This window comes from Pleurodeles waltl, chromosome 12 (genome assembly GCF_031143425.1).
Source record: "Pleurodeles waltl isolate 20211129_DDA chromosome 12, aPleWal1.hap1.20221129, whole genome shotgun sequence".
Classification (NCBI taxonomy): domain Eukaryota; kingdom Metazoa; phylum Chordata; class Amphibia; order Caudata; family Salamandridae; genus Pleurodeles; species Pleurodeles waltl.
Window position 1 is genome coordinate 264551285 of NC_090451.1, and position 23990 is coordinate 264575274.

Consider the following 23990-nt stretch of genomic DNA (forward strand, 5'->3'; position numbering starts at 1 on the left):
TTCACTTGAAAATAGAATGCATGACCAGCAAGGTCTTAGTTAAAGAAAAACCTGTGTTTGCAAGCTTGAAGGAATAGGAATTTACGGTCTTAGAACACAAGCATGTATTCTGTTGTCTCAGTAAATTAAAAATGATTGAAGAATGGGAGCAGGAGACTGAATTAGCCAAGGGAACTCAGAATCTGTTAAGAGGTCTTGGTAACAGAGCGATAAAACACGCACACAAACACACATGCTTTCAAGAGTAGTGAATAGTGAGCTTGTAAAGCATTGTTTGAACTGCAATAGAGAATGTGTAAGAAATACATTATCAGCTTAGGGACACCAGTGATGTGATGCCTTGCAGCAAACATGTAACTGCTAAATAACTTACTATTTGACCTCTTGTAAGAAGCATTGTTCATGTTGCTATTTAAGTGACTGTGAACCAGCAAATTGAGACCAGCCGTTTACCTATATGGAGACAGGTACTCCAACTGCCACAACAGTAAAAAGCTGTGTTTGCCTTGCCAAGAGTCTTGTCTTTTTCTTTATTTTAGGTTTCCACACAACAAGGAGTGGCTGCATTGTCCCTGTTGTTCTCCACTGTAGTTGAACCTCTTATCTGATGGATTAGATGAGGTTTCTGTCTCTCAGGTGTCCCAGATAGGACTAGAGAGTTAAATATCACCCTACTCATCAGATAAGCCATATCTGACCTAGAACGTTGGTCCTCCCTACCATTGAATATTGTGGGCCACAATGTGCTTTTGAAAATGGTCTACATTCTGAAATGTCTATATATGTTCCACAACTTCCCTTTTCCCCTGCAGCCATCCCTCTTCCAGTATCTGGAATCATTGGTGCACAAGTACATGTGGAGTGGGGCTGGTAAGAGAAAGTTGTAAAGAGTTGCTAAGGTGAAATGTACACCAGTAGTGCTACTAATAGTAAAGTGCCAGAGGTATTAAGAAAGCTCCAATTAAGCTGGGAGGCTGATTTGGGGGAGTTGGGAGATGTGGAGTGGATGTAGGCTTGAGTGTCAGGGGCATAGCTTCGTCAGTAAGATTGGGGGGTGTAAGTGTTATTTTCCGACAATCACGTTGCATATTTTAAAATGCATTACACAACAAAAAGGGTGCATGAGGGTGAATTAAGAGGCAGTGGACATGGAGAGAAACACAGATTGGTAGGGATTATAAATGAGAGAAAACAATATTTTGTAAAATTACCAACATCTTTAAAGACTTTCAAAACAGAGAGGGAGAGAATATGTGTGCATTTTTGTCTGTGCATGTGTAAAAATGCCTAGTGAATTCTGACAGACACCTCGCCATACCCGACTGAAAGCACCTGTACCCAACTATTTATCAGACAATACATACATTAGGGGGGTGTAAAACCCCAAACACCCCACTGAAGCTACGCCCCGATGAAAGGCACAATAGTCTTAAACAACTTCTGCTAGACTCTGGCTTATTCAGTTTGATTTCTGATTTGCTCTACAGTGTAAATTATCATCAAGTGCGATTCTGGAAGATGCAGGGGGCTTTAAGTCACATATGCCTCAGATACGGATATTCTCATAAAACACTCATTCATGTAATTTGGTAGTGCTTTATAATTAAGCAATACTGGGAGATGATACATCAGTCTCTGGAGGAAAGTATCGGATGGGATGCCCCGTTGGATCCAAGACGGCTTTGCTGGGCATTATGTGGAGAAATAATAGCAACCTTCCCACTAGTGGTGAGTGAAGCTTGTTCATAGCTGAGCGAGACATTGCCGGAGATGGAGGGAGGTGTGGGCCCCCTCCAAAGCTGAATGTCCCCAGGGTATAGATTAGTGTTTTGGTGCATAGGACACGGTTTATAGGGCCCATGGTTTTGTTGAAAAGCACTTGCGCATTTGGGAGCCATGTCGTAATTTTTTGGATTCGCTGAGTGGCAATTATACCAATATTTGAAGGCGTTATCCAACACAGATATGCTATGCAAGTTCACTAATGTTGACTCACTAAACTTATTTTTTGCTTTATGTATTCATCTACTTAAAACAATGCCTGCCTGTTGAGTTAGTGCTTTACTATTTAAAGAAACAATAAAAAGAGTTATAGAAAAAAACAGACTCAAAGAAACCAGAGTCTTTAAATTAAGTTGGGCTTCCCTGCAGTAGTTTTAAAAATGTAATTAATAATTGATAGAGATGGATCCAGGAAATGTTATCATTTAGCCCACTGATGTTTGTTTTATGTCTGTATGCCCATCTCTGTTCTCGTTCACGTAGTGTTTTAGTCAATGCTTAATTTGTGAAAGAAAGAATACTGGTGCCCAAAGCTCTGCTTTGATGCTGGCGTACAGTGCAATTAAATATCGGCACACAGAATACCAAGGCTGGTAGTCTTAAATCTCACTCTTGCAGCCACCTGCTTCTTCCTTTAAGACGATTTTGACGTAGTTCTCTTCCTCTGCCCTCCCAATCTATGTGTTTTCTCTCTCTTACTCTTGGTAAATGTGTAATGAGGAAAAATAAGTGCTTGTCCCCCAAACTAAGTGCCGCTGGCCCCCACCTGCAACCACAGTCTCAAATTAAGCACTGGTTCTAGTCATGTTAGTGTGTTATCTTTTGTATGATGACCCTTGTGCTGTCATCTTCAGAGTGCCCCTTAATCAAAAATTGGGCAGTCAACTTAGTAGTGTTGTGATGGCACACAATATTACTGCAGTGCTCACCTATCTTGACTTCTGTTTTTCTGGAGGTCATCCAAACATATTTGAGGCCACAGGGACACATGATGAGGTACAGAGTATTAGCAGTTACAGTTGGTATGATTTTTTAGTTCCGTGGCTAAGGATGGCAGGGCCTGACAGGCCATTTATTCCACTGGGCATTTCCCTGATGGGTGGGGTGCCCTTAAAGGCAGGTTCTGATTTCCCAGTACCACTCCTGTCTGGTGCCACTGTCACTTTCCCCAGTTCCCAAAGGTTAACTGCAGCAGTCACAGGGAGGTTTCAAGACAGAAATAGAGGGAGGGAGTTTGAAAGGTAGAAAGTGATTAGAGAGAGAGAAAAGAGTGAGGAAAGAGAATTGCATGGATGGAAAAGGATAAGAGTGCACTAGAAGATGAAGAGAGTGGTTCTGGCTTTAGATTTTTTGTCAGGGCTACTATTAGCTCCCGAGTCCAGCCATGTTGGTTAGCCAAGGTCTAATATTTTTTTACTGTTGATGTGAACTCGTAAACTATGCATTACCTACAATGAAAATGTTTGCAAATGTGGCAAATTCCAAAGAGTGTTCATTTCATTGTAGGTAGATTTCTGTGCTCTGGTGTGTACCAGAAAGTACTTCAGACTTGTCTTTCATAGTGGTGGTTGACACTCAATGGGTGCGGGGTGGGGTAGGAGGGGGTTGAAAAATAAATACATTTTTAAGCGCTTACCTTCAGGGGAAAACATGTTCAACTCCCCTCTGTCCTTGTCGTCATCCTCTTCCTGGCTCACACAGACCCCCACCCAATCACGATGCTGCTGTCACCAGCATGATAGCTGCATTGTGATTGGTCTGAGTGGCATGCTTCGCTACTCAGACTGGGAGTGGGAGCCTGGGCATGTTCTCCACTGGCCAGGTAGAGAACATGTAAAGTATACATGTCTATTTGATCGGCCCAACAAATTTTGACTAATACTCAAGAATTGCCTGAGTTGCAAGTCTTCCCTGACTGCACAGGGGGGTTGCACACTGTTGAAGCGTAAGAGGTTGTTCGTATCAGTGGGCTTATTGTATATTCATTTGTCTAATTCGCTATCTTCTGCCCATTTGACCAAGGCTAAAAGTAGATTTCAAAAGTACGCATGAAATAAGTGAATCTCAAAAACCTGTTTTGGGTGTTAAGCCAGTCCACAAAAGCATCTGCCAGTTCTCAATTGTCATGCCGGATAACAACAACATCAGTGACCTAGAGGCATGAGTGTGCTTGATATGAGTTAATATTACTTATTTTATCAGCTTCAAAGTGGTGCACATACAAACATGTAAACCTTCGTGCAAATGTGCTGCCAGTCGTAGACCCATGTTGTTGCAAGAAGTGTTCCTTAACATTCAAAATAGTTTTTACCAACTGACAGTTTTGCTAGTCATCACAAAATGTATGGCTGGTTTAATGTACATTCCTCATTATGTAAAAGCCCCCCACCCATGCCCCATAGACTCTCTTCTCAAGGTAAACACATATAAAGCATAGGTTCAGTGTCTTTTATATATGAGAACATTTGTGCGGCTAATGGTCTGAGACCTGTGTACAAATGTATACATAGTACCATTACTGAAGAAAAGCTAAAGGGGAAAAGGATAACAAAACGAGGATGTAACCCCCAAATTAGATTTATACCAAAAGGTATTCTGTGGAAGAGATATGCTGGATTCAGCCCTTCTCTTACATAGGATACCTTTTGTTATGTGTTCCACTACTGAACTTATTCTCAAAACACAGAACAGCTGGGTAGTAGATTATTTTTTGTGTATCTTTGGCAATGTACAAAAGTATGGTATTATCAGTGTATCCACTGCCAGAAACTCAGCCTCGTTCTTTGCGATCCAATCCTGACTCCTATTTTTTTTTTTTTTACCAAACATGTTATTTCTAATTTGAATTGATTTATGGGATCAGACCTTAATGTTTGGTAATTCCCTCTATCCCGGAGTCTTGAGCATTCCATCCTGTAATTTTCTTTAGTTTGTAGGACAATTGCTCCACACTTGTTAGCTGGTTCTATGACCAGATCTGCATTGGAATGTATATGCTTTAGTGTGCCCTGACCTGTTTTATTTATTTATTTATTTTTTAAAGATTTTTTATTTTATTTATTTATTTATTCCTATGTCCATCCCCCAACTTCCTTAATAACGGCTTGTTGAAAAGCCACAATCTCAGAGAGTATCATTGTAGTTAGTGAGTTGAAGAAAAACTTCTTCCTAAGACCTGTGCTATTGGGGTCTGGTGAGGGGAGAATACTTAAAAAAGGTCTTTCCACAAATTTTTCAACAAAACTTCTGCTAGTTCACACTTCAATTTAAATGTGTCAGCCTGGTTTGCAAGGATACATCCCAGGCCTTTATTGAGAGCACTCACCTCTTCTGGTGTTAATGTGAGTGGTGTCAGAATCACAACTAGGTCGCGGTGTTGCTTGTTCCTAGCTGGTTCACGTTTGTTTTCCTCCTGGTAACCATTCCTCTGCACTCTTCCCAATAGACGTTCATTCTCCTTTTTTTCTTCTCCACCTGATTCCCTAAAAATGGATGGTTACCGTGATAGAAAGGACCTGGTGGAGGAAACGTGCCATATGGGTTAGGCCAAGAGTACATGGTACATGTGGTGGTGCTTGATGGAAGAATGGGACGAATGATCTCCTGCGCTGCCATTCTTTGGCTCTTCCTCTTGAATTACTTCTCAAGTCATCACTTGTTTACCATTCTGAATCGGAACTGGAGACCCAGCTTTTTGATTGCATGAGTTTTTAGTGATTGACTTTACCAGTAGTTTGTTAATGTAATTGTTCTGTGTGTAGGGATACACTGTTTCAGCTTTAAACTTTCTGCAGTCTTTCAGTAATTTGTTTATCTTTCTTGTTGTTAGGAAATCCTTGAAGTCAGCAATCTATTTGTTAACCTCAGCTAGACTCTTCTTAAATAGGTTTATTTGTAGTTGTGTTTTGAGATTATCCTCACTCACCTTTATTTTGTTTAGCACAGCACTAGAAAGACATTTTGCTGTGTTAATTAGCATAATCAAATAATCTTATGAGTAACGGCAAGCAATTAGAGACCATTATTTTCTGATTTGTTTATTATCTAAGAAAATCTGGAGATCATTGTTCACAATCAAATTGATTGGGGTACCGTTGGCTTTCAGATTTTGTCATTATAGCCCAATATAACAATATTTTCATCTGGTTCTTTTTGATGTCTGATAGAGTGTCCCATCTTTTGACCTGTGTAAATGCCTGTGTTATGTTAGTGTCATTAAGTAATGCGCGTGCCGATAAAATAGATGTTACCACGTCATCTGAAAAGCAGATTCAGGGCTGCCAGATTTTCAGTCTGCTTATGTGTAACATTGTGCTAATGTGTTACATTCCTGTATTGTGCAACACTTTGAGAGACACTGTATCACAAACGTAGCTATTAACTCAAGCAGAGATATCTACACACCAGTTGCTGGATTTTCAACATTGGATTAAATTGCTACCCCCCTAGAAGAATATCACAGAATCAGCAATTATCCCAGCAGTAAAAATTGGACTCTTGCAACGTGAGGACTCTCCTGCTGGCAACATTTCCCATAATGCAACCTGCCACCATCACCTATCCAGTTGTAACATGCAGCCAGTTCTCTTAACAAAAGGCCCCTAGACTCTGCATCTCCTTGGTGTGACTGACGGCCTCGTTATATATAGGTACATCATATTTCCAAAATCTAAACAAATAAAGTATAGATACTGGTGTTTTATTTCTGCTTTAGGGGCTACCAATATGAAAACTGAGACACAGCTAAACTTACACAAAGAAGGAGATGATCACTAATATGCATCTAACATGCATAAGAACTGCTCCACTAACCCACTGCACAGAGACTTTGCATTGCTTTGGGCCATGTGAGCAGATCATCCTCTTCACATTCATCCACCGCATTTTGGTAGCTGTAGTCCTGCATCTAACAGAGCAAAAGCCAAGCTACAAGTACTACATTTTGAAAGAAAGAAATACGACTTGTGCCTGACATGTGGAAACTCAAGATCTCTGCTTTAGAAAATAAAAAGTTTAATGAGAGATCGTAAACATTCTACTTGCTTGTGCTTTTCCTTTTGTGAGAAGCAAGAACATTTTTTGTTCACTTTATTGTTTGAATACAACTGCAGCGGCTGAGAAAAGCGAGGAAACTCTCTCCCGTGATATATGGAAATGACAAACAGATCCTGATGCTACGTCTAAACCTAGAAAACTATCTTAAACCACTGACTGATATTCTCAACAACAATAATATTCAGTTTATTTGTTAATTTCCCAGTGGAAGGCGCTTCTAAATGGGGAACAAGTCACATCATGTTCATACTGGAAGGAAGATATTCATTGGTATAAGGAGATTACCCCTCGGACCCGGAATTTGATCTGTCAATTGCTCCAATTCGCCAAATTAACTACAGCATGCAGTAGAAAAAGTGCTCTAGCCCAGCCTGGGATACATGGTGCTGGAGAGCATGGGAGACAATGGCTATGGAGAGGCTGTGGGCTCATATCATTATAGACAGAGATGACTTCCTGTTTACTTAGCAACCGGTTTTACAATTTATGGATGTGTAAAATTCTCCCGTATGAAGGCCCTTGAGAATGCTAGATTAATACAAAATACTTGTATCAGTTACAGAAATGCTTTTCGGCATGCGGACGTATAAGATGACTGGCATGGATGGAGATGTGTAGACTACTATGGTTATGTTTCATGGGTGAGAGGGATGAATGAGAGGTGGCTGTGGGGGGATTTTGGGATCTATTAGTGCCCTCATGTTATTTAATTATGTAGCCTGTGCCTGTTTACAACATGTGGTGTATTTCTTTGAGGAGGTTGAAATTCATCTGTGCAAGTTTTGACAATGTGCATCTTGTTTGTGTTCTACAACTAAATTGATTTATAAAAACGTTTTGGGCAAAAGAACTGCATCGCCTATTACTTCTTCAGGGGTTAAGTATATTATATTCAGTATTCTTTTTCCGTTTGCACTCAATTTATCATGCAATGTAGTGGGAAGGTCAACGTCGTGGTTGCAGTATTTTTGTCATGCAATATATTACATGTGACCAGATACAAATGGCAGATTGTAAAACAGTCTTTTGTGGGGGTAATGGGCCACCTTCCTTGAACGGCCTAAATCCCACGACAGAGGAACAAAGTAATTTCCTCGCCATCCTTCAGTATACCCGCATCCAAAAATGCTCCCTTCTGAGGCGCTTTCAGGAACTACCACATGGGCTGATTTGTCTGCAGCTAGTCTTCCTACCTGGATCCGCCCATGTCTGATCCAGAGGAGGCAACGGTATGTTAGTGTTGTCTGAATTGCTTTCGGATGTTTTCTCCTCTTCTCTGGCTCACTGGGGCTACCGTACACCAGTGGAAATATAATCGTACAGCCAAGAGTCGCCTACGCAAAAAACAAAAATCTCCCTGAGCTTGTCAAAAGGGTCCTCTTCATGAGAAGGACCCACATGCAGGACTCTTCGTCGTAGGACTCTTCAAGCCTCTTGAGGTGGCATGCTACACCTCACGGAAGGCTCGGCTATTTTCACTTACCTCCAGGTATGCACGTATGTTAGCATCATCAGAACCACTGACTACAGGGCCCTGCATGGGAACCATCTCCCCAGGTAGGCCTCAAGGGCGCAGCACCTACTGTGATCTCTTCTGTGAGGTTTTCCTTAAGAATTCTGAGAGGACTTCCCAGGCGGAATCATCACCAAATGCCTGTATGACCTGCTTAAAGTAACCAGCCAGTGGGGGACCATGCTTGTCTGTTTCTGTGGAAGCCATCTTATTTCATGTTCCGTTTTGGGACATTTAATATATGAGCTTGCAGAGCATCTGAAGGCCTGATGACCTGTGCTGAGCTTAGGGTGACCACAAGACATTGACAAAAAAAGGTAATCATGGGACTATGAGTTTAGTGCCTCTTTAAGTCTGTTGCTGTACATTTCATAAGTCAATATCCAAATACAGCTAAATGTCTTTAGTCAATTAATGATTGTTTATTGATTTGGAATGTCAAAACACCTGTTGTGCCCGACTGACCGTGTTATTTATATAAGGTATATCAAAAGGTATAAAACCCATGTGAATCATTGTATATTTGGTCAGCCACTTATGGAGGCTGTCCTATCTTGTAAAATACTTTATTTTGAACATCACTGTGTGTATGTTTTATTTAAAATCAGACTTCTACAATTCCAGTTCTTGTTCTTGATCCATAGAAAGCCTGATATCTGGGTCTGACAAGTTTCAGGCTTGTCCTTGGACGAGTGAAATAATTCCTTAACGCTTATAAAATTAGTGTACTGTTTGTCACTAGGAAAAAAGGATGAATAGCCACTTTAACAGTCCGCTAGGTGGCACTCTTCCAGAGGATCGCAGTAGCACTCAAATACTAATGCCGCATTCCATGAGCTGCCCCCAGTGCAAAGAGTCGTAAAGAAAATGACCCCACACTAATTTGGCAGGTGCAGTAAAATGCCGGAACCGCTTTAGTGGAGCGCTGGCAAGATGCTGTGGCTAGACCCATCCTGTCAGAGTAATCGGGTTTGTGTTGGGTAAGCACCTAATCAGTGCTTAGCAATATAACCACCAGCAGAGGTTTGCAGCTGTTAAAACAATAACCACCCTCACTTTAGTAGCCTAATGCTCCCGACAGGCTCATTCCGATGACAGGTGCGTGGTCACCCTCGCCCCGCAGGAATGTAAAATTGTCTAGCAATCGTAAAGGAAAGTTTCAATTCTATTAAGGACACGCAGATGAGGATTATGCTGAACTTTCTTTACTGTTTATTCACACAGCAGCCAATTAAAACAAACTACAATATCCTGTAGGCATGTATAACCAAACTACCCAAAAACATGTGATACAAAATGTCCAATCACAGTCTATACATCCATATAAATGGTGCTGTCACATTTCCTCTTCCTCTTTCTTTGCTGCTCACAGCAGCTGAGATACGTAGTTTTTTTCTATACTATTTATCAGTACTGCATGATTTTCCATGTTTAACATTCTAATTTCATTGACATACTGTCACACGCTTCTGTGTCGATTCTGTTGCTCAATTCGTTCTTCCACACTCCACTTTTCCTGACAATACCTCCGCCAAAGCTCTGGCCAAGGGCTTTCCTCACATTGCCCTCTTAGCGGGAGGGAAGACAGAATAATTCCCATCAGAAGCTAGGGTAAGCACTCCAGCGCCGCAATGATAGTGCACGTCCATTCAGATGAATTAGTCCTCTCTCTGTGGAGGTGAATCTCCCCCTGTGATAAGAGCAGTGGCCATTTTGCTTGTTTCACCAGCCACGCTTCTCAGTCAGGCGGTTCCTACAGAGTGGGAAATTCAAAACGTCTGCCAATTTGGGTACCTTAGACATTTTTTGCTTACCATTTTCAGTCTCCTTAGGATAGTTAGGTGACAGATACCCCTCTATTATCCGGGGGTAGTTAGTGAGGTTTGACATTCTCTAAGGTTTACCTTGTACAGGATCATTTCTTGGTATGGCAGACAATCATGGGTATGTCCGCCAGGCCCCGGACCTTGAGCCCTATGACGTGGATCCTGAAATGCTCTATATGATTGATCAGGACATATCATACTTCTTTGAGTTTGCACGGGCCAGAGCCCTTAAGCAGTTACTGAACCCTCCTATTTCATTTCCTCAGGGTTCCCAGAATGGTCCAGCATTAAAGACTCCTGGGGTGCAGGTTAGGCTCCCATCGGGGACCTAGGATCAGGTGGTCCTTCTGGCAAGTTTGATCCCTTTTCTAAGTTACATGATCTGCTCCATATGAAACAACCAGATCTCAATTCGGAGGAGATTGTGGGTCCCAGTGGGCTTCTCCCACCATTGAAGCCTCTCCTTCCCACCCAGGACCATGAATGGCCAGAGAACAAGGGATATATAGAATCCCTTACTTCAGATGACTCAGACCATTGATCTAAGCGATCTAGGGACTGGCATACCTTTGGAAGGGCTACTAAAAAAGCCACAAATAAAACATAGCAAACCCTCCAATGACAAGGGTCAACGCGCAGGCTTATCTGACTGTGAAGATATTCGACTTCCCCGCACCTTGAAGTGGGAGCCCTCGCCCAAGGTGGGGTTCACTTAGACAACCTCTGGATAAGTAGATGAGGATCCACTTATGAGTGAAACGCCCAAGGCCTTCTAATGATGGCAAGGTGGCTACCACCCCTGAGTTGGACACCACCATTCATTAAGGTCCACAACAGAGGTATTGATCATTCCTGGCAAGCTCGTCACTCGTCAAGACAAGCTCTTAAATCTGGCATGGCCTCACAAAGATATGAGCTCACTGAAGCACCCAAAGAGCCCATAGAGCCAATTGATCCTGAAATTGTGTTGGGTTGGGCCCAATGAGCAGCCCGTATGCTCGGCAGGGCAAACTGCTCCATATCTGAAGAATGCAGGTTATCTATTTTTCTGAGATTGGACATTAAGTTAAGGGAATCAGCAACAACAGAGACCGGGGCCGAAGCAAAGGGCATCATGTTTGGAGAAGCCTTTGCCAAGGATTTGTTCAAATTTGTCCAAGCCTTTATGTCTCAGGACTGTGCCCAGTCCTCCTTAAAACGAGTGTTCTTCCCCAAGGCTTTTGGGTGGGCTGGATGTAGAAAGGAAGCTTGTTCAGTCACCCCTTCTCCAATAGTTCCCAAGCGTACCCAGAGCTCTTAAGAGAACTGACTGGTCGGACCAATGGGGGTTTACCCCCTTTTTCCCTTCCAGGAACAAATATTAAAGAAGCCGCTCAGGATGAGGATCCGGTAGAGGCTAACAGAATGTTACATGTGAGAGTATGATTTTCTTCAGTCACAAATCTAGGAGGCAGTGCGGCAGAATGTATACACAAATTGAGAGCAATTTTAACAGACACTTGGGTCCTTCAGACAGCACAGGGGTTTCAAATAGAGTTTTGGGGTTCCTCTTGTCAGCCCACAAGACCTATCCCTTTATGTATTCCCCAAGAGATAGTCAGTCAAATAGATTCCAATGTGGAGCTAGAGAAATAATTCCTAAACACTTTGGGTTTTTCAAGCAACCTGTTTGTGGTCAACAAGAAGGACAAGGGAGTCAGACCAGTGATAAATTTAAAAGAGTCCAATGGGTGGCTGGTCTACAGACAATTCAAGATGGAGGGCATCCATCTTTTGAGAGACATCTTCAGGCAGGGTGACTGGAAGATCCACTTGGATCTAAAAGACCTGTGTCTATCAATCCAAATCTTTCCTCCTCATCGTTGATTCCTCCAGTTCATGGGGAAAGGACTGGTTTGGGAATTGAAGGTGCTCCCCTTCGGCCTGTCTTCAGCCCCATGGTGTTTTTCAAACCGACAATGGCCTGGCTTCGATCTCAGCGTTGCCGGCTGATAATCTATCTGGATGACATCATCATGGTGTTGGAGGCCCAACATGTACTTCTACACCAGGCCCAAATGGCAGTGTTCTTTCTGGAAGACTTGGGTATTCTCATAAACATGGAGAAATAGGATCTGATCCCCAAGCGGGGCATGGAGGTTCTGGGGTTCATGACAGACTCCAACACCGTCACCTTGGAACTTCCAAACAGCATTAACTCTATCAAAAGAGAGCTGTGCAAGTTGATCTAGAAACAAATGCTCTCCCTTTGGTCAGTCGCTAGGATGGTGGGTTTGTTGTCTTCATCATTCAAGCCATCTTTTTGGGTTCTCTTAACTACCAGGCCTTGCAAAGACTTAAGATAACCCACCGTCAGAAAGGGGTATCTTACATGGAGGAAGTTCCCCTGATGCAGGAGGCCAGGACACAGATGTTCTGATGGAAGAACTACATGGAGACATGGAACGGCCGAGCTCCCTTCAGCTTGACACCGGATTTGGTCATCGAATCAGATCCAGTCCAGTACATTAACAAGCACCAGATCCCTTCTGCGGATGGAGATTGCCAGGCACTTTTGAAAATATTGTCTGCACCAAGACATGAAGGTAATGGCGGTTCACCTCCTGGGCTTATCCAACACAGTAGTGGATTGATAATCCGGAAGGATTTCAGCAACTGGCTTCTCCATCCGCAAGTATTCCAGCAGCTGCGATTTGTATTTTTGGACATTCTTGTTCATAGATTTCACACTAAACGTGCATTTTATTTTTGAATGTCACAATTATGTACATTTGGTTTAACAAGGGACTGTATCCTACACTTTGCTTCTTTATGTTGGCATCGCACTGCCGTAAGATAGCTACTTGAAACAAAAGTGTGATGCTGGGATTTACACTTGTTGGCTGTGAGAGAGGACGTTCAGTAGTTTGCATATAAAAATCGAGCAACCATGATGGAATTGTAGTGCTTGCAGTGGAGTATAATTGATAAATTCGCTGACCACACCCAGGGCATCTTGTTTGGGGTCAAGTGCAACAAGTTTTTATGTTTACTTTGTCCTTGGGACAAGTAGGCCCAACCCTCTGCAGCACAAACTCTTTGGCTGCCTGTTTACAGAGAGTGCAACTCTCTGCAGTTGAGGTAATGTGTTTCCAAAAGATAATGCTGTTCGAACTTGTATTTATGGTTCATTATTTGAAAGCCTTCATTATTAGGGTGAGTGCTGTAAATAAATGTTTTAAGGTCACACTTCACTACTGACGTTGGTTCCAGTACAAAAAAAAAAAAAAGTGTATACACATGTTTGAAAAGTTTAGGCTATGAGGCTAAGTATAATGCTCCCAGAATGCTCTCCGATTAAATGCAAATGAAGTGTAATTTAGTAAAATGTGTTGATGCATGCTATTATTTCCCAAAAATATTTCTAATGGAAAATCAGTGTAACCATTTTCAACACTATTATGGGAAGCATGAAAATAAACAAACACTGACAAAGCCAACTGATCTGACATATTTTTATAAGTCTTTTAGTTTCATCAATGCGTGTCTTGTTTTGACATGGCTTTTGTAACACTTTATTGTTGTGGGAGCTACCAGGCCCTCAACATTGTAACAAACACTGGCAAAAAAAAAACGTTTTTGAACTCTAAAAGCACACGTTGCCACCGGTGGCATAACAAAGGCCCCGCAGCCACCCTCCAGGGGGCCCCTTCAGCACAGCACCTGCCCTGAGTGAGTCTGGAGAGGGGGCTCCTCCATGTTCTTTGCAAAGGGGCACCCTCCAGTTTCGTTACGTCACTGATTGCCACTGTAGTGCCTGACCCTGAAAACAACTACTTTGTGTGCCAATATGCTCCTTGTGGAAGAGCAGAATGCGATCACTCACAGTAAAGCCAGCCGAAAGAGAGAGAAATAGAAGTTTAATAAAAACAAAATGTCTTTGTTAACACCAGACCTAATTAGGGACCAAGACCCACATGTAGGTAGCTTTTTGCATGTCGCAAACAGCGACTTTCGCTGTTTGCGACGTGCAAAAAGCACATTGCGATGCACAAACCCAGTTTTGCGATTCGGTAACCTGGTTACCGAATCTCAAAACGGGTTTGCGACTCGCAATTAGGAAGGGGTGTTCCCTTCGTAATTGCGACTCACAGTGCAATGTAGGATTGTTTTGTGACCATGAACGCGGGCGCAAACCAATCGCAGTTTGCACCCATTTCAAATGGGTGCTAACACTTTCGCAAAAGGGAAGGGGTCCCCATGGGACCCCTTCCCCATTGTGAATATCACTGTAAACATTTTTTCAGAGCAGGCAGTGGTCCTGCAGACCACTGCCTGCTCTGAAAAAATGAAACGAAAACGTTTCGTTTTTGTAATGCATCTCGTTTTCCTTTAAGGAAAACGGACTGCATTACAAAAAAAAAAAAAAAATGCTTTATTGAAAAGCAGTCACAGACATGGTGGTCTGCTGTCTCCAGCAGGCCACCATCCCTATGAGGGCCGCCATTCGCAAGGGGGTCGCAAATTGCAAACCACCTGATGATTATTCATGAGGTGGGCATTTGCGAAGCCCTTGCGAATCACAGATGGTGTCAGGGACACCATCCTACATTCGGATTTGCGACTCACAACTGACTCGCAATTTGCGGGTCGCAAATCTGAACCTACCTACATGTGGCCCCAAATTCTTAAAGAAAGTCACAAAAGTGCACCCATGGTATATGTCGTACCCCTATAAAATATTTGTGAACTGTATTTTCAGCATGGGTAAATACGTGTAGATTTGCTCGTGTGAAAATCTATTGAGCATTTGCATGTTCATTTTCCCTCCAGCCACTTTCTTCCCACCCTGGAAGAAGTTCTAATTCTGCCATTGTCAGGAGTAAATGTCCAACCTTTCTTATTATGGGAAAATATTAGAGAGAAGCTGGTGAAAATCTTTAAAACATGCAGGTTAGTAGGTTTGAAGACTCAAAGGCATTCCAGCCCTGGAACTATTGATTACTGCTTCCTCCAGACCCAGTATGCAGATCTGCAGAAAGGTGGCAAAATAAGGAAATTGCTACAGTAGGGCTTGAAACTGCAAGTATTCAAGCCCTACTATGGTAGTAGCCCTGGCATAATCATCGAGGCTATTATCAGAGCTCTTACATAATGAGATTGCTGCCATAATTTGTCGCCACACTACATAGCACCAAAGGGACAAGTCGATCTTTTTACAGGACAAGTAGATTTGAGAAGCAACCTGTCCCCTGGACAAGTAGATATTTTAATAAATTCCACACCCCTGATCTAGATAGGGACCGTAGTATGATCATTATTGTGTGGTAGTTGACAGTGGCACTAGAAATGTTAACTTACATATTTTGTATTAAACACGTTGAGATTCTTGCACACGAGGTAAAGATGTAAGAAACTTCAAACTTAATTTATTCTCGCATGCATTTTTATATGGCAAGTGTCCTCAGCAATGTGGAAGTGCTGATTGTTTCACTCTTACAGAAACATTGGAAGGGGGTGCGTTTTACAGTCATCAGACAGGCCTGGGCTCCTGGCATATGCAAACGTTATAGGTCTGCCTGGAACCCCTAGGTGCGTTGGTGTGTGGAAAGGCACATCGATCCCATGGGGGCCCAGGTTACAGATATCATAAATTGTAAAGAGGAACTGGCGTAGGCTGGTTTGTCTTGTTGCTCGATCATCTCCTTTAGATCGGCAATCACAGTGGGTCACCCCCCCCGCGCGAACAATAACCCAGCGGGGGAACACCCATAGGTGTGCAAATTGCTTAAAGGCATAAGGATATTCACCCCCACCTCCCCCCCGGAACCCAGGTATTTAGGATCGTGGGACGTCAATCAGGTTCTGCGTCTTTTGTCCTCTTGGAAGGACAGCCAGTATCTCTCCCAGAAGGAGTTGCCAGCAAAACTAGCTATGTTGCTATGCCTCATATCGTGCATAAGGGTTTTGGATGTGAAAGCCCTTGATGTATTGGCAAGAGTTTTCTCTCCTGATGGAGTAACCTTCACTGTATTCAGACGGACCAAATGTAAAACCAGGTCAGTAACCTAACCAACTTTTGAACACGCGCCCAAATTGTGTGTTGTCAGATGTCTAAAGACATAAGAAGAGATGACAGCCGAACACCGACCCCCTGGTGAGAGGCAGTTGTTGATTACGATAAAGAAACCCTTAAGGGCATTCTCCGCCACTTCGATTGCTAGGTGGATCAAATGGGTTCTGATGGAGGCAGGCATCAACGTAAAAGAATTTGGGCCACACTCCACTCGGGTGCCATGGCTTCCAAGGGCGTCCAAGTAGGTGGTAGGTTGGAAGACATCATAAATGCCACTGCCTGGTCATCAGAGTCTACTTTCAAAAAGTTTTACTTTAAACCTATTCAACAAAGTGGTCTCTTTGGTGGTAAGAAAGCTTTAAACATGCATAATCCTCGCCTCCAGTCATGACACAGTATGAGAAATTTCCTAGCTATCGAGAAGGAAAGTTTAAAATCTATTAAGGACACGGAGGCAAGGATTATCCCTCCCGACACAAGGGATGTGATGTGTCTCCCGCCTGAGAGGTGATTGGACATAACGTCATTTGGAGGTGGTATCTGTGTTTACAATTATCAGATGATGAACGCTTGATTTGGGCTTGTTTAATGCTGGGATTTATTTTTCTTACATGGGAATTCCTACACTATAACGAATAGCTATTTAAATTGATCACGCCTTTTCGAGGGAGGCACGTCCACCTTTGCTGATACGTATTGCATTGTTCTCTTAGGATCGGATGCAGCAGCAACTTGAGAATGCCTTAACTTACAGTCGCAGTGAAGTCAAGGAAGGACGGGGCCAACGAAGAATATATATATATATGGACAGTTGGAGAAGTAAAGGATTGGACATTGGTTACCATGGAGACAAAGGTTTCATGGGTGTTGTACTTTTGAGTAACTGTTGAACTTTGAACTGGCTGTTTAATAATAGTGAAGAAAGATAAGCATAATCGTCGCCTCCATGTCCTGAGAAGAATTGAAACTTTCTTTCTGGATAGCTTGGTAATTTCTCATTCCTGGCGAGGGTCCTCCTGGAATGCAAATTCTTATACCGGAAGCTCTGAGAGAACAACCAATGAAAAGGGGGAGGGGCTTTCTAAATGCACGGATAGGGTGACAGCTAGACTGTAAGGATCAGTGAAAAGTGGCATGAAGAACGGCTATCCCATGAAACGGTGAGAAAGGCGGGAGGTCTCCTTTTGCAGACTGGGGAAAGGGACCCTTGGACTGGAACAAACCGTGAATGAGGGCTCTCCTACCATTCTGCAGGGGCGCCATCATCCAATGGCCCAGACTGTACGGACTCTGAAAGAGGCAAGGGCAAAACAAAAATGTAAACAGGTTTAAGCAGGGATTTCTCCGCGGTGCAAAAGCTGCTGCCTTCCTTTGTCCGTTGTTGGCTGCACGTTTTACAGGCATCGGGCAGACTTGACCTACGCACCCAACACGGCCATCAAGCCTGTCTTACCTTTTTTATGCGGTCCGTCCACCTCTGGCTCCGCCTGGAAGGTGGGAGTGTTGTCTCTCGCTCACGGCTTGAAGCTCGGCGCCTTACCGCACGACTAATGGAATGAGAGGCAGCCACAGAGTAGGGATAGAAAGGGGAGGGCGATAGAGCGAGAAGCTGGCAAGAGCGACGTCAAGCCATCAGAAGCGTGACAGCGCCACCTACGGAGAACCACCAAAATCCACGATTGACCGCTCAATTTCAATGGCACAAAGACATTGCGACTCGTCGACGATGCCATAGTACCCCGTGCTCACCTGTCATTTCAAATAACTGTTACGACGTCTTCATTAGAACTAGGAGTTTTGAAAAATAATAAGTAGCAGACATCATCATCATCTGGACGCCTTGAACATTGATGTCCCTTTTCTATGTCTTATAATAGGACCATGTTTCTTTTAACTCTCACCCCCCCCCCCCCCCCCCCCCTTTGCCCAGCCCCCTTTTTTTGGCTATTTGGGGTACTTCGTGTTAGGCCCTCGTAATTTTTTGTTCACATAGGCAATCCACGCCAAATTTGTGTCCTTATTTCCCACATCCTAGGGATTCTAAAGTTATCCAGACTCTGTGGGTTCCCCTGGAGGAGACCAAAATACAGCTAAAATGTTGTTTTCTTTTGGGAAAAATGGGGAAAAAAAGCTGCAGAAGAAAGCATGTTTTTCCCTGCAAATGACATCAACAAAGTGTTTGTGGTGCTAAAATCACTATCTTCCCAGATTTCCGGAACAGGCAGTCTTGAATCAGAAAACCACATTTTTCAACAGAACTTTGACATTTTACTGGGACATACCCCATTTTTACTATTTTTTTGTGTTTTCAGCCTCCTTCCAGAAATGGGTGTGAAACCAATGGTGGATCCGGGACAGCTAAACATTTCTGAAAAGTAGACAACATTATGACTTCAGCAAGGGATCTTTTAAGTAGATCCTTTAGGGTTTTCCTACAGAAAATAACTGCTGAAATAAAAAAAAATTGAAATTGAGCTGAAAAAACCCCTGACATTTCTGTCCACGTTTTCTTCTGTAACGTTTTTCCTGTTATGGCAGATTTTTGAAAGCAATATACTGCTACGTCTGCTGGACTCTTCTGGTTGCAGGGATATATAGGGCTTGTAGGTTCATCAGAACACTAGGTACCCAGAGCCAATAAATGAGCTGCACCTTTCAATGGGTTTTCATTGTATACCGGGTATACAGCAATTCATTTAGTAAAATATAGAGTGAAAAATAGGTATCAAGGAAACCTTTGTATTTCCAAAATGGGCACAAGATAAGGTGTTGAGAAGCAGTGGCGTAGCGTGGGGGGTTCAGGGGGGGCCGGCCGCACCGGGCGCAACATCTTGGAAGAGACTAAATCCACGGGTTAGGGGGCGCAAATTACTTGCCTTGCCCCGGGTGCTGACAACCCACGCTACGCCACTGTTGAGAAGCAGTGGTTATCTGCACATCTCTGAATTCGAGAGTCCCCATACTATCATGTGAATTACAGGGAATTTCTCAAATACACTTCTTTCTTACACACTGCCTTACATTTGGAAGGAAATAATGCAGAGAAATACAAGGGGCAAAAACACTTGTTGTTCTATTGTGTGTTCCCCCATGTCTCCCGATAAAAATGGTACCTCACTTGTGTGGGTGGGCCTAGTGCCCGCAACAGGAAACGCCCCAAACAAAATATGGACACATCACATTTTTACATTGAAATCTGACATGTTTTTTGGAAAGGGCCTAGCTGTAGATTTTGGCCTCTAGCCAGCCGGCACACAGGGAAACCTAGCAAACGTGGGTATTTCGGAAAACTAGACACCTATGGGAACCCAGGGTGGGGTAACTTGTGGTACTCTCACCAGGTTCTGTTGCCCAGAATCCTGTGCAAACCTCCAAACTTGGCAAACAAAAACACTTTTTCCTCACTTTTTAGTGCTGCTAAGTTCTGTAATCAGAGGGGAGCCACAAACTTCCTTCTACCCAGCATTCCCCCAAGTCTTCCAATAAAAATGGTACTTCACTTGTGTGGGAGGCCTAGTGCCTGCGACTGGAAACGCCCCAAAACACAACGTGGACACATCCCATTTTCCCAAGGAAAATTGACCTGTTTTTTGTAAAAGTGCCTAGCTGTGGATTTTGGCCTCTAGCTCAGCCTGCAGCTAGGGAAACCTTGCAAACCTATACATTTCTGAAAACTAGACACCCAGGGGAATTCAGAATGGGGTGACTTGTGGGGCTCCCACCAGGTTCTGGCACCCAGAATCCTTTGCAAACCTCAAAATGTGTCTTAAAAACACTTTTCCCTACCATTTCAGTGCTGCAAAGTTATGGACTCTGAGAGGAGCCGCAAACTTCCTTCCACCCAACATTCCCCAAAGTCTCCCAATAAAAATGGTACCTCACTTGTGTTGGTAGACCTAGTGCCTGCGACAGGAAACGCCCCAAAACGCAACATGGACACATCATATTTTGATGTGTTTTTTGGAAAGGTCCTAGCTGTGGATTTTGGCCTCTAGCTCAGCCGGCACCTAGGAAAACCTATCAAACCTGGGCATTTTTTAAGACTAGACACCTAGGGAAATCCAGGATGGGGTAAATTGTGGTTCTCTCACCAGGTTCTGTTACCCAAAATCCTTGGCAAACCTACAAATTTAACAACAAAACACTTTTCTTCACATTTCGTTGATGGAAAGTTCTGGAACCTGAGAGGAGCCACACATTTCCTTCCACCCAGCATTCCCCCAAGTCTCCTGATAAACATGGTACCCCACTTGTGTGGGTAGGTCTAGTGTCCGCAACAAGGATGGGTCCAAAACACAACATGGACACATCAAAATTATCAATTACAAAACTACCTGTTTTTGCAGGGGGCAGCATCTGCGTTTTTGGTCCTGGGGTCAGCAGCCATCTAGGGAAACCCACCAAACCCAGAATTTTTTTTAATTTAGACACCTGCGGGAGTCCAGGGAGGTGTGACTTGTGTGGATCCCCCAGTGTTTTCTTACCCAGAATCCTCAGGAAACCTTAAATTTAGCTAAAAAAAATCAAATTTTCCCCACATTTCTGTGTGGGATCACCGCACTGGCACATATTTCCTACCACTCAAGGTTCCCCTCAGTCTCCTGATAAAAATAATACCTCACTTGTGTAGGTGGGCCAAGTGCCTGCAACTAGGAAGAGACAAAAACATGTCAAAATTGAGGAGGAACCAAAGCGGGTCTGAAAGGGCAGTTTGGAAAAATTGTTTTGAGGCTGGCAAGTGGGGCAGAATTTTTATCGGTATAGATGCGACAATGCTAGGTGGTAGGAATTTTGTGGATTCCTGCAGATTCCGGAAGGTTCAATCACAAAAATGTGGGGAAAAATGTGTGATTTCAAGCAAAGTTGGAGATTTTCAGACCATTGTGGGTAAGAAATTGGCGTGGGGTGCATGTGAAGCACTCCACCCTAGACTCACCCAGATGTTTAGTTTTGTCTAGGTCTCATAGATTTTTCTACATGGCAGCGTCCCAAAGTCCAAAAAGTGCAACCCTCACCATTCCAAGTGGGATGATTTTGAGAGTTAGCCAAGCTCCTATAGCCTAAATGTAAAATCAAAACCCAAAATAATTAAATGTCCTCTTGGTTGCCGTTGGGATAAGATCTTTTAATGTGCGGGGGAGAGCTGAAAGACTGTTACCCCCTTCAGTTGGGGTGGGGGCATAACCATGCTCATACTGGTTGGGAGCCACCACCACCTTTTTTTAATTTTTATTCCATGGCATCTAGCCCCCCCCCAGAGAGTGGATCGGGGGTAATTGCCTCATGCCCACCGGTGGACAGAACAATGTCCCCATTTTTTTGGGGGTGGGGATATATCCATACCCCCACCCTCTTTAAAAAAAACAAAAATATTCCCTGCTGTCTAGTGGGCTTTCGTCACCCCTTGGGGGCAGATGGGCCTTACAAAAATAGGCCGATCTGCCATCAAGGGGGGCAGAAATGGCCAACAGTAACATGCCCCCATGGCGAGTGATCCTTGCCCAAGGGGCTGCCCCACAAACAAAACACACACACACACACACACCAATCCCTGGTGCCAAAGTGGTTTCTAATGGGCCTAATAGAAATGGGCGGATCTGCCCCCAAGGGGGGCAGAAATGGCCTAAAATAATTTGCCCTATGAGAAACGGCCCTTGCCCAAGAGGCCACTCCCCTTACATAAAATAGTAAAGAAAAACAATTCCTGGTGTCTAGTGATTTCTGCCCCCCTTGGATGCAAATTGGCCTAATAAAAGTAGGCCGATCTGCCCCCAAGGGGGGCAGAAATGGCCTAAAATAAAATTGCACTCCAGGGAAGCGACCCTTGCATAAGGGGTCTCTCCTCCTCAGTAAAAAAAAATAGAAAAAGGATCCCTGGTGCCTAGTGGTTCCTGCCCCCCTTGGGGGCAGTTCGGCCTAATTAAAATAGGCTGATCTGCCCCCAAGAGGGGAAGAAAAGCCTTAAAAAATGCCCCTCCCCCAGGGGAGCGACCCTTGCCTAAGGGGTCGCTCCCTTGCGTGAAATTGGCGTAAGCAAAAATCCCTGGTGTCTAGTGGTTTCTGCCCTCCCTTGGGGGCATATTGGTCTAATATAATATGCCTCCAAGGGGGGCAGAAATGGCCTAAAATTAATTTGTCCCGCAGGGCAGCGACCCTTGCCTAAGGGGATGCTCCCGACCTGTAGAATTTATTTTTTTACATCTCTGGTGCCTAGTGGCTTCTGCCCCATCGGCCTAATTAAGATAGGCTGATCTTCCCCCAAGGGGAGCAGAAAAGGCCTTAAAAAAAAGCCCTCCAGGGGAGCGATCCTTGCCCAAGGGGCCCCTCCCCTCGTGTTTTCAAAATGCAAACATAATCTGTGGTGTCTAGTGGGCATTCCTGGAGCACGATCGATATGCGATCGTGCTGCAGGAATGCTCAGAAGGACATGAAAGGAAAAGCCTTTCCTTTCCTTTCATGCCTCCCTGATCTTCCCCAACCCCTGATAGGAAGAGAAACGAAAGCGTTTCTCTTCCGATCACGCTGGAAGCTCAGCTTCCAGTGTGATAGGGAAGACCTCTGATGATGATGGCATCAGACATCACGGGGGGTCAGGGGTGGCTGGTGAAGCGCTTCCCCTGCCATCCCTGCCCATGGGAGTGGGATGGGTGACCCACAGGGGAGCGCTAGCCCTCTGCCCATGGGCTGGGTGCAGCACAAGCTCGTCTTGTCTTCGGTGTATGGCGACTGTGGCTGAGGGCGAGACCAGCTCGTCCTTGGTGCTCAAGGGGTTAAAGAAATGACGAAAGAGTAAATATTTTTCTAGCTTTCATGTCAAGAATTTTCAGTTCTATTAGGGACAGGAAGGCAAGGATTATGCTTCTCTTTCTTTAATTCAAATCACACCAAGTAAGACAAAAACTACATTCCCTTGTCCCCAGAACATCTCATACCACATGCTCTAATAGTATGCAATCACCCCACATAAATATAGATGCCCCCATTTTGTGTCCTCTTTCTTTGTAGGATAATGCCACAAGTACTGCATACTTCATGAGAAACAAGGTAATAGTCACCAAGTCCATATGGATCCAAATGTGGATTCCGTAACCTGCAAACAATCCAACAGGGATGTCGCACAACCAACCAGGCCAATGTCCTAATTCCGGACCAGAGGCCTAATTATGAATTAGGCAACTAGCTCTCCATAACTATGCTCCAATGGAAGTCCTGACCCAGATAAGACAAAACTGTTCAACCATTCTTTTGTTCATTTCCTGAAATACAAGAAAAGTCACTGTGACAGCCTCCAATTGCAAAACGTTCTTACAGACAACTGCAACAATTACAGGGAGGGAAGAAATCAACAAAATTGTACATTAATACTTGGATATCACATTTTATATATACAGGTGTAACATAATCGAGAACAAATCTTGTGATTAGTGGGTGGGATAATCTTCGCCTCCGTGTCCTTAATAGAATTGAAAATTCTTGATGTGAAAGCTGGAATTTTTTTATTCTATGTGAGGACCAGAGGCTCCGAGTATGCTAGTTTAAAGCTGCGTGACCACCACAGATGCCACATCCACAATAGGCTTATAATGAAACTTTCAAAATGTAGATTCTGACGACCAATCTGCAGCTCTCATAATGTCCTAAAACATACGATTTGGACACCATAGCTCCCCTGGCTAAATGAACACCAAAGACAGAGATGTCAATACCAGCTTCTGCAAGCAGCCATCTTACCCACCTGGCTAAAGTCGCTGATGACATC

The 23990-nt window shown here is 43.7% G+C and overlaps 1 protein-coding gene across 1 annotated transcript in view; it reads right to left on the minus strand.

The window, feature by feature from the left end:
* Window positions 1-17838, minus strand: part of TIPRL (TOR signaling pathway regulator) — a 70427-nt gene extending 52589 nt beyond the window's left edge. Inside the window, exon 1 of the mRNA XM_069218531.1 lies at window positions 17685-17838. The gene's annotated coding sequence lies outside the window, so the exon portion shown is untranslated. The remainder of the gene's footprint in view (window positions 1-17684) is intronic.
* Window positions 17839-23990: the final 6152 nt, after the last annotated feature.